The sequence below is a fragment of the Dermacentor silvarum genome, chromosome 1, assembly GCF_013339745.2.
Source record: "Dermacentor silvarum isolate Dsil-2018 chromosome 1, BIME_Dsil_1.4, whole genome shotgun sequence".
NCBI classification, from domain to species: domain Eukaryota; kingdom Metazoa; phylum Arthropoda; class Arachnida; order Ixodida; family Ixodidae; genus Dermacentor; species Dermacentor silvarum.
The window spans coordinates 165,997,810-166,013,915 of NC_051154.1; positions in this window are offsets into that span (position 1 = coordinate 165,997,810).

A 16,106-nucleotide genomic window follows, 5' to 3' on the forward strand; every position below is an offset into this window, starting at 1 on the left:
AGGAAGCAGCTGAAAAAAATTTCCGTCTCACTCTGGAAGGACAATTTTTATTGAACGTCAAACAGCATCGATTTCTTGGAATAATATTCGATCTGCACTTATACTGGGCCCCACACATAAAAAAACGAAAAAAAAAACAAATTAGAAAGTGAGGTCAATAGATAGTTAATATACTTCGTGCACAGGCATTCTGGTACATCATGCGGTGGATCGGTATACTGAAGGCTTAACGTTCACAATGCCTTATTTAAACGAGAAATAGCATACTCTGCCACCACCTTACATGGCCTTTACGACGTTCGGAGAGTGACTCTAAGGACTCTTAGCGAGATGACTTGGGACAATATAATGTAGACTAATATAGCGTAACGCATCTACCGAAACGTGACACGTTCGTGTACTGCCTATGTAGACCAGGAATAAACAGAGAATTTACCAGCAGGGTGTTGAAGACCTTTAGTTTACCAATTTGAAAAACAAGGCATTATGACAGCTGATATCCTGCGTTTACCTTCAAATTTTAGTAGTACAAATCCACCTCGGTTCAAAAGAACTTGGACCATCTGATTTTCTAGACCCAAGACGCAATTGGTCTATACCTGCGAATTTCCTAATCTTATGCCCTGTGAAAGGAGAACAAATTACGTGACACAATCTTGGTCATATTCTTACACGGCAATGACAATTACGTGAGTTTTACAGAGGTCAAATATTAGATTGCCACCCCTTGATTCATCTGAAAACTTCGTGAAATATTGATTTGCCCAGAAGCCGAAACGGAGGTGGTGCGTTCAGATCCACGTGAACGAGCCCATCCACTCCTACAAGTATGCCTCTCTACAATTGATCTGTCCTATTATCCTGCTGCGTTCTAACAATCACTATACAATCTATTGCAATAACTTTTGGTAAGTTAATTTACCGCTGCGCTAGTGAACCCTTGGTGAAACAGCAGGACCCGCAGCGTTAAGACCCATTCTAATGGGTTATATTATATATAAAAAAAGGGGGGATGGGGGGTGGGGAGGACGTGCACTTTGAGCAAAACGTGAAGCTTGTTTGCCTCGGCGTAATTAAGTGCAGTGTATAGCCTCCGTGAGTGCAGGTCACCGTTGCTTCATCTTGGCCGGAGAGCCAATTTCAGCCGCCTTTTTGTACCTTTTGAATAATAAAGCACGTTCAAAGCAACTTTGTTTACTCCAAAGTCACTAGAAGGTTGCCAATTGTACTGTCGCGTCGATAAAAAAAAGTCGACTGTCGCTGAATAGAAAAGAAAAGTTGTTGCTAATTAGATCAAGAAGTCACTAAATCTATCGAAAAAATTGCTATAATGGCAACACTGTATGTAGTTGCATCTACTACACAGAATAACAAAGTCTTCGAGAAGCTGTCTATATATATAGCAAGGTCCCTACGCCATACGGAGATGTGACTATGTGCAGTAATAAAAAGTGAGTACGTCAGGTATTCAAGCACAAATAGTATGACGCTTTACTAATCTTAACATTATGTGGGTAACAGACATTCAGCAAATAATAGAGAAAAACTAGGCCACAAATTTGCACCGCTTACTATAAGTATGCGATATCATACTTAGATTGCGACGTCTCGACAGACCCGCGCGTCACGGGCGACCTTGCACAATTTCATACACCAAAGTGACGTTTCTATACCTCGTTTCTCGTACAGAATTGCGATTTCGTGCACACTGTGACGCCGCTCGCGTGCACTCAACACGCCTCAAGTTTTCTGTTGGATACATCCAAAGTGGGTGAAGTCCGCCTATAATGCTATAAAGAAATGTATGACCAATGGTATTTGCCTTCCACCACAGCAGCCCAAGGTTCTAACCATTAAGCCATGATCACATGCATGTTTCTCTCATGCAGTCGCTCTTCGAAACGTCTACTGCGTGGGTCACGTGCTAGTTCCTCGCATTTTTCCTCGTGACAGCTATAGCGCTTTGTGACGCTGTGTTAGACCGCACTGCCTCCCGGACCGGCAACGTTATTCGTCAAAGAAATGTGATATACCTCAAAAACGATTGAAAACAACAACAACAAAAAAAGAAATTCTGGGGGTTTACATGCCATAAGCACGATATGATAATAAGGCACACCGCAGTGGGGGACTCCGGATTAATTTTGACCACCAGGGGATCTTTAACGGGCCCCAACGCACGGGACACGGGCATTTTTGCATTTCGCCCCCATCGAAATGCGGCCGCCGCGGCCGGGATTCGATCCCGCGATCTCGCACTTAGCAGCGCAACACCATATATAGTCGCTAAGCCACCGCGGCGGGCCAAAGCGAGTGAAGTCCGCCTATGATGCTATCGCATTAAAAAAATAACAAGGTAGGTACGACCCCGCGTTACCATTAGTGAATTTTCCCAGTTAATCTACCGCATTGGCCGCATTCACCCATGACAGGGTTTCTCCGACCCCTCTGCGTCCCTTTGCGACAAAATGAAAACCCTTTCGTGATCATACAGACCATTTGTTCTTCTTTGAAATCAGAAATCAGTGAATCAGACGTAGAAACGGTCCATCGTGTACCGTCAAAAGATAAAAATAAACCAAACATCGTTGTCAAGTTCGCGTCACTCAGAGCAAGAGACCGAGTCTTGAAGGCAGCTAGGAAATGCAGAATAAATACTTCTGCCCTCGGCTTCGAGGACAGTGATCCTATATATATATAAATGAGCACCTCTGTCCAGCGAACAAGGTGCTCCTAGGAAAGGCCTTGGCAGCCAAAAGGGAAAAAAAACTGGCGTTTCACATGGGTGTCTGCAGGAAAAATCCTGATGCGGAAGGCTGAACAAACCAAAGTGCTGCATGTTACATGCACAGAAGATCTGACACAAGTAGTGTAATCCTATGGCTTATAGTGTATCACAAATTGAACAAGCAAAACTAGACAGTGATGACTTATCTATTCTTCATATCAACATAAGAAGCATCCGAAAAAATTCAGATAACCTCCTCGCTTACTTGTCGCAGCACTCTTTTCGCTACGACATTACTGGCGTCACGGAAACATGGCTAAAAGAAAGTGAATCCGCCCATATACCGGGATACGAAGTAATCTCGCTGCCTAGATGTAGCTCTTCACGTGGCGGCGGCGTTGCATTGTTTACCAGGAACGGGCTGGGATTCCGCTGCTGCGATGTTCAGAAACACAGCACAAAAACAATTGAGGCACTTTTTGTTCGGTTCAGTTGTGGTCTTCTAATGGGTGTCATTTACCGGCCTCCCAGCTCGTGTAAGAACGAATTTATTGCAGAAATGGAGGCTATTTTGCTGCCGTTCACAATACAAATTGGTCCTATTGTTATCTGTGGTGATTTTAATATTGATTTATTGGGTAGTGATTGCAGTGATTATGTATTTCTTCTCCAGTCATTCAACCTTAGAAATGTTATCACGACTCCCACTCGAATTAGCAGCCAAACTGCGTCTTTAATAGACCACATGCTATTCAATCAAGACATCGCGTTACGTGCAGGCGTTTGTGATGTTGCCATTGCGGACCATTGTCCTATATTTCTGTTGCCGCGGGCTTGTATGTTACCTCTGTATCAAAGGCGTCCAAATGAATTTGTCCGCGTAGACTATGCGAGCGTTCAATCACTGCTTCAATGTACTGATTTCGCAGTCTTGCAAAACGTGGATGTAAACGTTGAGTTTCAAAATTTTGTCACTCATATTAAACAGATATTAACCCAATGTACACATACGCACTCAAAGCACAATTATGAAGTACCCGTGTGTCCGTGGATGACACAAGAGATTCTTGGCGTATTAAAAAGAAAGGACTCATACTACAATAAATGGAAAAAGAACAGATCGAACAAATATTACCATGACCAGTTTAAGTACTACAGGAATAAATCAGTTGCAATGTTGAGAAAAAAAAAGAATACCTGACTAGGCTTATCACACGAAACAAAGGCGATACAAGACAACAGTGAATATCGTGAAGGATGCAACGGGGTTGAATCAAGAAAGGCGAGTAACCCCGAGTAGTATCTCCCCGCAGGTGGCCAATGAATTTAACAATTTTTTTATCAACGTTGGTTTAAACCTCGCGAAAAAATTTCCAATGTTGACACCAACCGGTAGTGTACGCATGGCTGTCGGCTGTAGTTTTCAGTTTCACGTCATTACGATCGATGAGATTAAATCGGTTGTCAGTAAGATGTCGGTTAATAAAGCAGCCGGCCATGATTCTATCCAGACAAGAGTGCTTAAGGAAAATATCAATACTCTATGCCCACATTTATGCCACCTCTTTAATCATTCACTAGAGAATAGTTGCTACCCAGACATACTAAAAATTGCTAAAGTCATTCCCATATATAAATCTGGAGATCAGAACACACCATGTAGTTATAGGCCGATATCAGTTTTAAGTGTCATTAACACCCTTTTTGAAAAATTAGTTGCGCAACAATTAAAGGAATTTATTACCGAGAATAATATTATAGTTCCACAACAACATGGATTTGTTTCAAACAAATCAACATCTACAGCCGTATTAAGCCTTTGACAGCGCATTTATTCTGCCATGCACCGAGATGAAATTGCATTTGTGCTGTTTTTAGACACCAAGAAGGCATTCGACACAGTTTGCCACACTATACTATTGCGCAAATTAGAAGGCTATGGCTTTACTAATAACGTACTGAAAATTTTTTCCAGTTATTTATCATTTCGTAAACAATATGTGGTAATTAATGATTTCATATCTGAAGTTAAATATATATCATGCGGCGTCCCACAGGGATCCGTTCTGGGTCCTTTATTATTTTCTCTTTATATAAATGATCTTCCTCAGGCACTGCACTTCTCAGAAATTCTGATGTATGCAGATGACACGGCACTTACATTTACTGGTAAATCGCTTATAACGCTGCAGACCCGTATAATGGTGGAACTGTCAGCTCTGTCTTCCTGGTTTTCAGGTAATCGATTGACGCTGAATGTAGCAAAAACAAAATATGTAATTTTTCATTCTAGACAAAAGACACTAGACTACAGTTTAATTTCTCTCTCGTTAGACGCCACTTTAATTGAGCAAGTATTCTCGTTTAAATACTTAGGGGTTCTTTTCGATAATCATTTACATTGGAAGGACCACGTCAACAATGTATGTAAGAAATTAGCGTTCGGGTGCTACACTCTGATAAAAGCCAAGCAGTATTTTCCATCTTCCGTGCTTAGATCTCTATACTTTTCGTTCTGTCCCTCTCACATTAGCTATTGCATTGAATATTGGGGACTTGCATACGTGACATACTTATCGCCTTTACTGCGTCTTCAAAAATGGGCATTACGAATTATTAGCTCCAGCGCATTCTGCCTATCAAGCACAAATTTTTTTGAAGAGCTTCGTATTTTATCTTTTATGTCATTGCGCAGTTATAAGATCTGCATCACGATAAACAACATTATTCAAACTAATTCTCCATTACCGTCGAGCATTTTCTTTTTCCCAAACCGTGATACTAGGCATGCTTTTAATCTCAATTTTAACCTACCAAAATGTAGTAACTTGTACGGTGAACGGATAATTCAGTTTGCCGGCGCCAAAGTTTGGAATGAGCTACCAATAGAAATAAAAGTAGCTAGAGATCTTGAGATGAGTTGCAAACTGTATTACTTATCTAATCAAACAGAACGGTGAAATGTCTTGTTACTGCTGCGTGATTGTTCTTTCTTTTTTGTATTTTGGTTTTTCTTTGTTTTTCCCCTTTTATTTGGGTTGTGAAATGTTTGTTTCCTTCACAGAATTGTTGAATTGCATAAGTATGAATCTGTGGTTGTTAGAATTTGGTATAGTGTGTTTTTAAGTAACACTTTATGCTTACATTTCAAGGATATGTTACATGTGAGCGTTGCTTGTTTTTCTCCTTGTACATAACCTGTATGCAAAGTCAATATTGGACCGGCTACTAGCTATTAAGCTATCGGTCCAAACAGTGTTTTGCGCATTCATTTCGGGTCTTTAATAAAGTGTTTCCTCCTCCTCCACGCCCCCGGTTTTCGTTTTCGTCGCAGTGACGGGCAAAACGGACGTAAGAAAGAAGAATGTAAAGATTGCGTGGGCTGATGCGTGACCTTAACCTTGCCAGACTCCTTGCATGGGCGCGCATGTATAGACTGGCAGCTGCGTGCCTATCGCCGCTTAAGTTCTCAGGTAAATTTGCGCCCACTGATCCTTTGCGGTTAAACCACAATACGGAAAAAATTTGAAAATTTGGCACGCACTTTTTTAGCGGTGCGCAAATAGCGTCTGCCTCACATGCTATTACTAAACGATCAGCGTACCATCACGTACCGGAGATGGTGTCGCATGCAGCTGCTTTCAGCAACGAGGCAAGAGATATCATCGGTATACTTCAGTACGCAGGCTGCACTCGACAAGTAAGCTGAGGCTTAGAGAGCGCACCATATTTTTCTTAATCTCTTTTCTTGATAATACCTTGAGCGTGCAGTAATTAATGCAGAAAATTCGACTAGCCGGAAACTTTTCAACATTTAGAGCGTTTTTAAGAAGTTGTGAACCGAAGAGAATTAAATAACACTTTCTTTTGTCCCGTTCCCTTAATTTTCTTTATTAAAAGCGATAGAAATATTCACTCAGTCTTAAAGGTGTCCAACAATCGTCATGGTATAGCAAGTGCTCGGCTCTCTAAGTCAACCATACATCTACACACTAGAGTCAAATAACAACGACGATACGCATGCAATTCAACAAAAGCCCAGTGGGTGGCAAACATTTACTCCCGGGCCCACGTGACTGCGTCACTATGTCTCTGATAGCTGGCACTGTACAAGTAAACCTATAAGCTGGTGACTGTGACCTTATGCGCTTACTGCACCAAAAGTGGTCTGCCCGAAATCGAAACGAAGTGGGCACGGCATGATGCGACAGCAGTTAACGTTGCGGATAAGCGCATGGCCTCGGTTCAGCATCACTATCACTTACAGCAAACGGCGGCATTAGGTCAACTAGTGAGACCTCATCTCCATTTATGAAACCTCGACCTATAATCTCGTTCAGCAACGCTAACAGTAATACACGCATAGAAAACATGTGTAGTAGGAGCAGATGGATACACTCACGCAAATTTTTACCAGCCAGGACCGGACGTCGGGAGGGAGTTCCAAAGAGCAGGACCATTTTCAGGGGCCAGCATGGTGCTCTTACCTCCCCTAACGGAAGAGAATATCCTCTTCTTTGTAGCGTCACTGTGGCTGCTCGAGCTCTGTTGTTGTTGTTAGCCAAGAAACCTATGGCTGATGCCCACTATGGGGGATTGGCCAAGGTGCGGATGGTTTACTCAATATGACCATAGAAACTATAATTCTAGAACCTCCGGCCCTCCCCCCGCCACACAGTACGAGTAAACTACAGGGAGTATTGGTTCGTAAACAGCGGTGGATATCCGGACAAAGGAAGTCTATAAGGCTATTTCGCATTGCTTTTAAATAAAGAGATAGATATATCTCTCTCTGTTTCCAATACTGGGCCCGAACAGTCCCTCCGTGACTGGTCATGTGTGCGACATATCCCTTTTGTGACGACGACCGCTCCTGACTATCGTATGTGTGTTGGTGTGCGCCAGAACTGTGCAGGAGCGCTTCGATGAATTCTTGCTGGAAAAAGAATGCTTCAAAAAGTAACACTTACGAGCAGTGCATTGTCATAACGTTATATCCATACCGCCGCTCCCTGAAATAGAAGACTATCTGTGGGGAGGGTGCCATTTCTTTTTGTTTCATTTTTTTTGGAGCCAAGGTCTTCTTAGGTGACTTCGCAAGGGGTTGGCTTATCTGGGATCTCGCTATGTTGTAACCACTTCCAGAAAAAATAAGTTGGTTAGGTTACTTGTAGATATCGTATGAACATGAAAATGGTATCAAATTGTACCTATCACTGCTACATGGTATCGTTGCTACATGAGGGTCCGAAAAGATAGCAGCGCTTGCAAGACAGACATAAATAGGCTGCTTCATTCATGCACCCTTCCGCCTCTCTGTCACAAGAAAAACATGTTTGAAAAACTTGCACTTCCAACCTGTTCTGCTCCGTCTCCTGTAAGCTAGCCATCAAGCTACGTTTTTACATTTGTGTTTGAGATGTGCCATACTTTGTAAAAGAGAAAGCACACAGCTACAACTGCATAAGTTTTTGGAGTACGGAATCCGAGAGAGAGAGAGAGAGAGAGAGAGAGAAACTTTAATGGATAATATGAAATATTAGGTCCCATGGTTGGGGCCCCTAGTTCAGGGCTCCACTGGCACGAGCGGCTCGCTGGGCTTGGCCCAGAAGAGCCAGTTGGCTGTCCTGGTCCTCGTCCGCAAGCCGCGCCTCCGACTGCCTGTTAAAATCTTGTGTTTTTAATTGTGTGGAGTTTATATGTGTCGGTCTGTTTGGGCATATACACGTGATGTGCGGTAACGTTGGCGTGTCCCCGCACCACGGGCATTCGTCAGTGTATCGTACTTGGTGAATACGGCTAAGTGTGTGTAGATTTGGGTATGTGTGTGTTTGAAGTCGGCGCCAATTCCTCGCCTGTTGAATGTTTAACTTTGGGTGAGGGCATCCATATTGACTCCGTTCTTGTCTTTGGTGTTCGAGGATGTCGAGCGGTGTAGAGGGAGGATCGTCACTGGGTGGGTCCGCAGCTCGGATGCTTAGTACGCGAGCTAGCCGGTCCGCCCTTGTGTTGCCCTCCATGCCCTCGTGTGCGGGGCACCAAGTGAGGTTGTGGAATCCGGTAATTTGACTCCCTAGTATTTTTAGTACTAAGCGCGGCACCGTCCCGGAGAGATACAGGCGACAGGCGGTTTGTGAGTCTGTGAGTGTGGCAGCAGATACGTCCCTATTCTCCGCGTCCCTAATTGCAAGTGCAATCGCTGTGGCTTCTGCTGTGCTGGCAGATTTTGCCCTGACCGATGCAGCTATCACACGATTTTGGTTCGTGGCTACCACCGTATACTTGTCCCTGTCCGTTTGACTCGCGTCTGTGTAGTACACGTCCGGTTGTCCTCTAAATATCTGGTGCAAGGTTATCGCTCGGGCCTTCCGGCACCCTGCATGATATCTGGGACTCATATTCTTCGGAATTGGGGACACCATTATGTGCTGCCTGACTTCCTCGGTCATCTGCACTGTCTCTTCTGCACTGAAATGGGGGCGGAGTGCAAAGCCAAGTTTGGTTAATATGGCCCGACCCTGCGTTGATGCGCACAGCCGTTCCTCTTGCGCGATGAGGGTGGCCGTCGCATATTCCTCGAATGTATTGTGGATTCTTAATTTGTCGGAACGTTCTGTACTGGTATTTTCCGGGAGCCCTAGAGCAGCTTTAAATGCCCGCCGAATGATGACTTCAAGCTGTTTGAGCTCCTGCTTGGTAATGCTTTTGGAAGGGGAGTGCATACGTAATCCTACTGGTAACAAAGGCGTGTACCAGTCGGATCGTTTCTTCTTCCGAGAAGCCCTCGGGGGTTCGCGTAACCCTACGGATCATCTTAGCTACGTTTTGTGCATAGTACGTTTGAGGAGGCGGAGCGTGTGCGCTACTCCGGCCGTTTGCTGGATCCATAATCCCAGGACGCAGAGTTTATCGACCTCTCGTACACGCCCCCCATCCAAGAAAAGTTCGAAACTCGGACGATTTTCTCGTCTCGCGTCCTTTGCTTTTATTCGAATAAATTCGGACTCCTCTGGGGCACATGTCATGCCGGCCCCTTGCGTGAAGGTCTCGACCTGTTGGATGGCCCACTGGAAAAGCTCCTGCTTATCCCCGTAGGATCCTCGATTTGCCCATAGCGTAATATCGTCAGCGTAAATGGCGCTCCCTAGGGCTTGCTTCGCATCTAGTTTTAGTGCGAGTTTACGCATTCCCAGATTAAATAGGAGAGGGGAGAGTATGGACCCTTGTGGGGTTCCTCAATCGGGAACTGCAAAGGGTTTCGACCTAGTTGAGCCCAGACCGATGGTGGCCGTACGGTTTCTCATAAAACTGCGTACATACTGGTAAATGCGCGTCCCGCAACCTACTGCTTCTAGTCCTTCCAGTATTGCATCGTGGGAAATCGTATCAAATGCCTTTTTTACGTCGAGAGCAAGCACAATGCTGTCTTCGGAACCCCTTACCAGGTGCAGAACGTCCTGCTGAAGCATCAGAAAAACGTCCTGTGCCGACACATCTGGGCGGAATCCGAACATGTTTGTGGGAAAAACATTGTTGCTCTCCATGTAGCGTGATAACCGGGTCTGTATCACCTTTTCAAAGAGCTTTCCGGCACATGACGTTAGCGATATAGGTCGTAGGTTTCGAATATCTCGGGGCTTGCCCGGTTTTGGAGTAAGGATGATTTGCGCTTCCCTCCATTCAGCCGGTAGTTCTCCCTGATCTACTCATATATTCTCGTTAAAGTATTCAGTTAACTGCTCTATGGTTTCGTTGCTCAAGTTTCGAATCATGGTGTTAGTAATCTGATCGGGCCTTGGCGCCGTGTTTCTTTTAAAGGACTGCGTCGCGTCGCCGTATTTGCTTCGTCAAGGTGATGCCCTCTCCCCCACGCTGTCCCCACCCCACGGTGACCTACTTTCGCGCGTCACTCAACCATTTCGGATTTCCCGCGAAGCACCAGTTGCTATGCCAATGGGAGATTAAACCAATGAAAACCTTTTCTGTCTTGAAGTTGCATCGTACCGCCGATAGGTATCCGCTGCCGGCACTGGGCCGATCGGCCGGCGACGTTGATACTTTATCTGGTCGATCGCGTCTCGCAAGCGAGCCGAGAAGTGTCCCCACCTAAAGAGTATATATCTTACACCGTGGCCGTGGCTCCGACTTGCACGGCCGCACTTGCAGCCTTTTTAATAGCTTGCAAAAGCTTTTGCTTTTTATTGCGACATCAGTTAAGAGCTCGAAATAGGGTTTCCTTTGTCCGTCCGTCCGTATTTTCTGTTACGCTGACTAGTACGACGCCGTCGTCGTCATCATTGATAATCGTCAAGTCATCTTCAAGCCACCTTCTTACCCTCAAGCTTCGCCTTCACTCCCGTGGTAGAAGAAAAAAGAATACTTCGCCCAGCACTGCATTGTCTGCGCTGCAGTCAATGCAGTGGTGGGCGAAGTATTCTTTTTTTTTAGACAATGAAGTGGTGGGCGAAGTATTCTTTTTCTTCTACCACGGGAGTGAAGGTGAAGCTTGAGGGTAAGAAGGTAAGAACGGCATCACTGCATTGTCTGCGCTGCGCTGCAGACAAGGCAGGGATGCCCGCTCTGTTTTGTCGAGTCGCGTTCGTGACGTGACGTCGTAGCCAATGAGAATTTAGGTTCCTACAGACGCCGGACGCCGCCTTTCTCGCTCAATGAGCCATTTGATGCTTTTGAATCAATAAGTAAGAATATTGCGGCAACTCGATGGGCTCCCTTTTTCTGTTAGCTACCACCGTACGAAGAAAACAGACGATCAAACCAGAGAAAGCTTAGGGGAAATTAAGTGCTACGTTTAATTGAAAAGCAGAAATAATAAGTAAAATGGAAGTCAAAGCGCACTGTATTATCTGTTTTCTTCCCATGGTTACAGCTGCAGTTGGCTCATGGGTATCTACTTCGAAACCGCACTGACGTGCTAATAAAAGAGCGCATGGTATGTAACGGTTTCATTATACGGGATGTCCAGACATAGGCCAAGCTAACACCGACGGTGTTCTGTTTGCAGCCGTCTTTGACAAATTGGGGTATTTTCTTTCTTATGTTTAATTAAGTAGTTATACTAAATTATTTGCCAAAATAATAATTACTGCTTTTCGCATAGAGAACATTATGTTCGATGGATTACAACCCACTAATTCCCCCCCCCCCTTTTTTTTTGCTATACTTCCCGCGTTTCAAAGTTGTGGCGTGAAAAACACAGACTTGTGCGACCTTGAAGAGTCACAGCCTAATTTACAGTTAAGCATATGACACCCGCTTAAAACCTTGTAGGTATATACACTTTCGAGCACTTGCTTAAGCAATTTCTTTTTTTTTTACAATGGCTGTAATTCATCCACACACACTTTTTACTTCGCGAGCACATCGGACCTAATATTTTTCCAATTTTCACTAAATTTGATCTCGGTGACATTTATAGTTCTTCGAGTGAAGCGATCTAAATTCCGGGCCGTTCGTAAAACACGCTTATTACACTCCGGAGCATTCCATAGGTAATTTACTGCAAACGCCGTAATTAACCCATATTTGAACCTCTCCTTATCTAGAGTGAATCTAGATAAGCCAATGAAACTGGAGGGGTGCCGAGGGTTAAATTTTATGTCTCAATACCATTAGTTCATTCATCTAAGGGCGTCGCCAGAGTTCGCGGAGATTCCGAACTTTGCTAAACTCGGGACATCCAGCATGGCGCCCCAGGTCCATACTAACCACAACAATCTTTGTTTATTGCTTTCAAGTTTCCGCATATTTCTCGTAATTGTATCCGCCAAACCGATGTCGAGCATGGCCGTGAACCGCAGCCTTAAGCTTTTGTGCCTTAAACTATTGCGCTGCTTCTTCTGCCTGCCGTCGAAAGCAACAGATGTGGCGTTGCCAGAAGCAAGATATGCGCCGACTAATAAGTCTTGAGGAAGGAACAGTGTTTTCGCTTTCGCTTTTGGTGCTCGAGAGCGCAGGGCCAGTGAATAGCTAATGACATTACTTGATAGGCCTATGAAATCCGTATTTTCTTGTACACACACACACACACACACACACACACACACACACACACACACACACACACACACACACACACACACACGCACACGCACACGCACACGCACACACACACACACACAACCCGCCGCGGTGGCTTAGCGGCTATAGGGTGTTGCGCTGCTAAGCACGAGGTCACGGGATCAAATTATGGCTGCGGTGTTCGCATTTTGATGGAGACGAAATACAAAAACGCCCTTGTCCCGTGCATTAGGGTCACGTTAAAGATCCCCTGGTGGTCAAAAATAAGACGGAGTCCCCCACTATACGGCCTGTTTCATAAGCAAATCGTGGTTTTTGTACATAAAACCCCAAAATTCAATTCAAAACACACTACGCGTTGCACATATGTATGCACATACAATGCCAAACTTTGCGCAAAACCCATGCAATCCTGTGCAAACTCCTGCGACAGCATGACACGCAAAGAACGACGACAAGAGCATGACAAAGACGACGGCGGAGACATGATGACGGCACTTCCCTGAAGGAACGAGAAGGCGGCGCTGTGACAGGAGTACCGAGAATGACTGCTTCATCGAAAGCCCCGGTGCGAGCCGATGGTGCCTCGCGCGCCAGCTACACTGCCTGGGCGTATTGCCTGCTGTTGTCTCCGGAATTCACGGACAGACGCCACCACAACCCGAGTCTGCATCGCGAACGCTATACGGATCACGCACTAACCACAAAGCGAATTAAGTTGCGCGACACGGCAGTAGCTAGCGCGTCTGGGCATAGTCTGGATTCCAACTTCACATTGCCGAAATGGCTTGAGTTAAAGCCCCAACGCGATAAGGCGGAAGTAAGGAGGTAGAGTGACGACGGTATACGAAGACGGTAGCAGCATGACGGTGCCGAAGGGCGGGCGGCTGGACAGAGCTAGCTCACCGTTTATAGCTTTAACCTATGCTGTCGCAGTAAAAGCGTTATTAGACTGAGCGCGCCAGCAAATGGGTCGCGAAAAGCGGTTCAGAACGAATTGTCACCGGCATCAGCAAGGGTAGTTATAGGAGCAGCGACTGAAGCGCGACAATCTTTGTAGGGAACAAACACTGGGAAAAAAAAAAAAAAACGTTAAATTAAAGCGAGACACAGATTAATTCAACAAAAATAAAATACCTAATCAATTTTGTGTACGCATGACGAGAAAAGAAGAGACAACTCTATTTTACTTGATCATTATCAAGAAATAGCTTTTTTCAGCGCCCACCGTAGGAGCGTCCATCGATTGCGGCGGGCGTTAACGCCGCTATCGCTTGCAATGCAATGCAGCTGTTGAAGTGTGCATAAAGGCGCGCTCGTAAAGTTCTCCTATTACAATACGCCCCCCTCACATGTTGTGTTGTTTTGCTTGCTGACGCTTGTCCGAATTTGGTGCTGCGGGTAGTTTCATTGTTTCTTAACCTGTTCAGTCAAAAGTAGTAAGTTGCGACCGCCAGATACTTGTCTACTTTGGTTAATTTCGCGCGACAGCGCTGGCCGACGGGCTTAGCGTCCGACGAAAGGACGAGCACTCTACGCCCAAAGCGTTCGTCGGCCTCCAAAGGAAGTATGTTCTGTGCAGGAATGCGATTTCGACACCCGTACGGCTGACCTTTTCCTGCATCGCTTACCACGCTGAAAGCCCGGAACGCCCATCAAGTCGAATAGCGGGGCATTTGAATATACAGCTCTAACGGCAGGCCTCCGAAAACAAATTTCGAGCCTTTGAGAACAAAATGACGTCACTTCTGTTTTTAACGAATATGACGTCACATAATTTTTTCTTCCGCCGGAAGTGTCCCCCCTTACACAGATGGCGCTAAGCCCCATGAATCACCGATGAGCCGCCATGTTTTGAACGTATGGGCTTCTATGGAAGCTTCGCTACCAGGTACATTTACCTTGGCGCTAGTGCAATACTTTTATGCGACATGACTGCGTTGCATCTTTAACACGAAAATGAAAGAAAACGCCCATTGTTAGATATTAAAAAAGCGCAGCCTAATTTATGACAGTTACTATGCCTACCTCTCAGGCGGAAATTCGACATACTATCGACAGCCAGAAGAAAAAATTGGAGGACGCTTAAGCTTCGCCTGTAAGAGTGGAACGCGATAGCGTTATCGGGCCCCGTTCGCATCGCATTTTTGTTTCAGTAAGCTTCACCGCAACACAGAGCGTGGGAGAGCGAGCTTACAAAGACCAAGCTTACACCGATCCCCTTAAAGTCGGCTTCACTTTTAAACAAAAGTGCATTGCTGGGAAGACGTTTTCTAGGGGCAATATAAGTCGTCTTATATTAAAATGTGAAGGCCCTAGGAGCTTTTTTATTATTTTTTTATTGTTTGCCTTTACCCCGACGCGCGCGCGTGCGCAAAACGCATTAGGCAGGCGAAGTCCCAAATTGACCTGCCGAGGATGCGAGCACCATCTGGATAGCATTTTCGCAAGTAAATTACCCCAGCGCGTCGTGTTGCTATGGTAGAAATGCTGGAAAAGGGGTTTGTGTTTGAGTTTCCTGGTAACAAAATAATGTTTTCTCGTACATTCAAATTACAATCCGATGCCACCATATCTGTAGGTTATGGTTAAGTCGTACGTTACCATTTTTCTGACGGATTTTACTGTTAGAAATTCAATTTTTGTTAACCAAAACCCTGCACCACGCGAAGGGCCTGCGCGGTCGGGGTGGTTCGGGATGATTTTCTCCTTCGCTGACACCTTGCACCACGTGGAGGGCCTGCGCGCTCGGGGTGGTTGGGGATGATTTTTTCTGCCCCGAACGCCGACATCCACGCCGGCGCCGACGCAGGATTTTCTGCGACACAGGGCCCTTAACGCTGTCGGGTTAAAAAGCACCCAGGCCCGTATATAAAAAAAATATCGTGACGCTGGAATTGTTCGTATGAGCAAATTACGGCCAATCCTGATCGACGTTTGACATATTATACAAGGTCGATTCACATAGGTCGCGAAGCTTCGGGCGAAAAGCGGTTCAGAACAAATTGTCACCGACATCAGCAAGGGTGGTTATGGGAGCAGCGATTGAAGCGCGAGTATGTTTGGAGGGAACAAATATTGGGAAAGAAAAAAGCGTTTTATAATTAAAAAGAGACACAGAGATTCATTCAACGAAAATAAAGTTCCTATCAATTTATATACGCTTGGCGAGAAAAGAAGTGACAATTCTGTTTCACTTGATCATTATCAATAAATACTTTTTTTCAGCGGCCACCTCGAGAGCGCCCATCGACAGCGGCGTGCGTTCACGCCGCTATCACTTGCAATGCAATGCAGCTCTTGAAGTGTGCAGAAAGGCGCGCTCGTAACGCTCACCTGT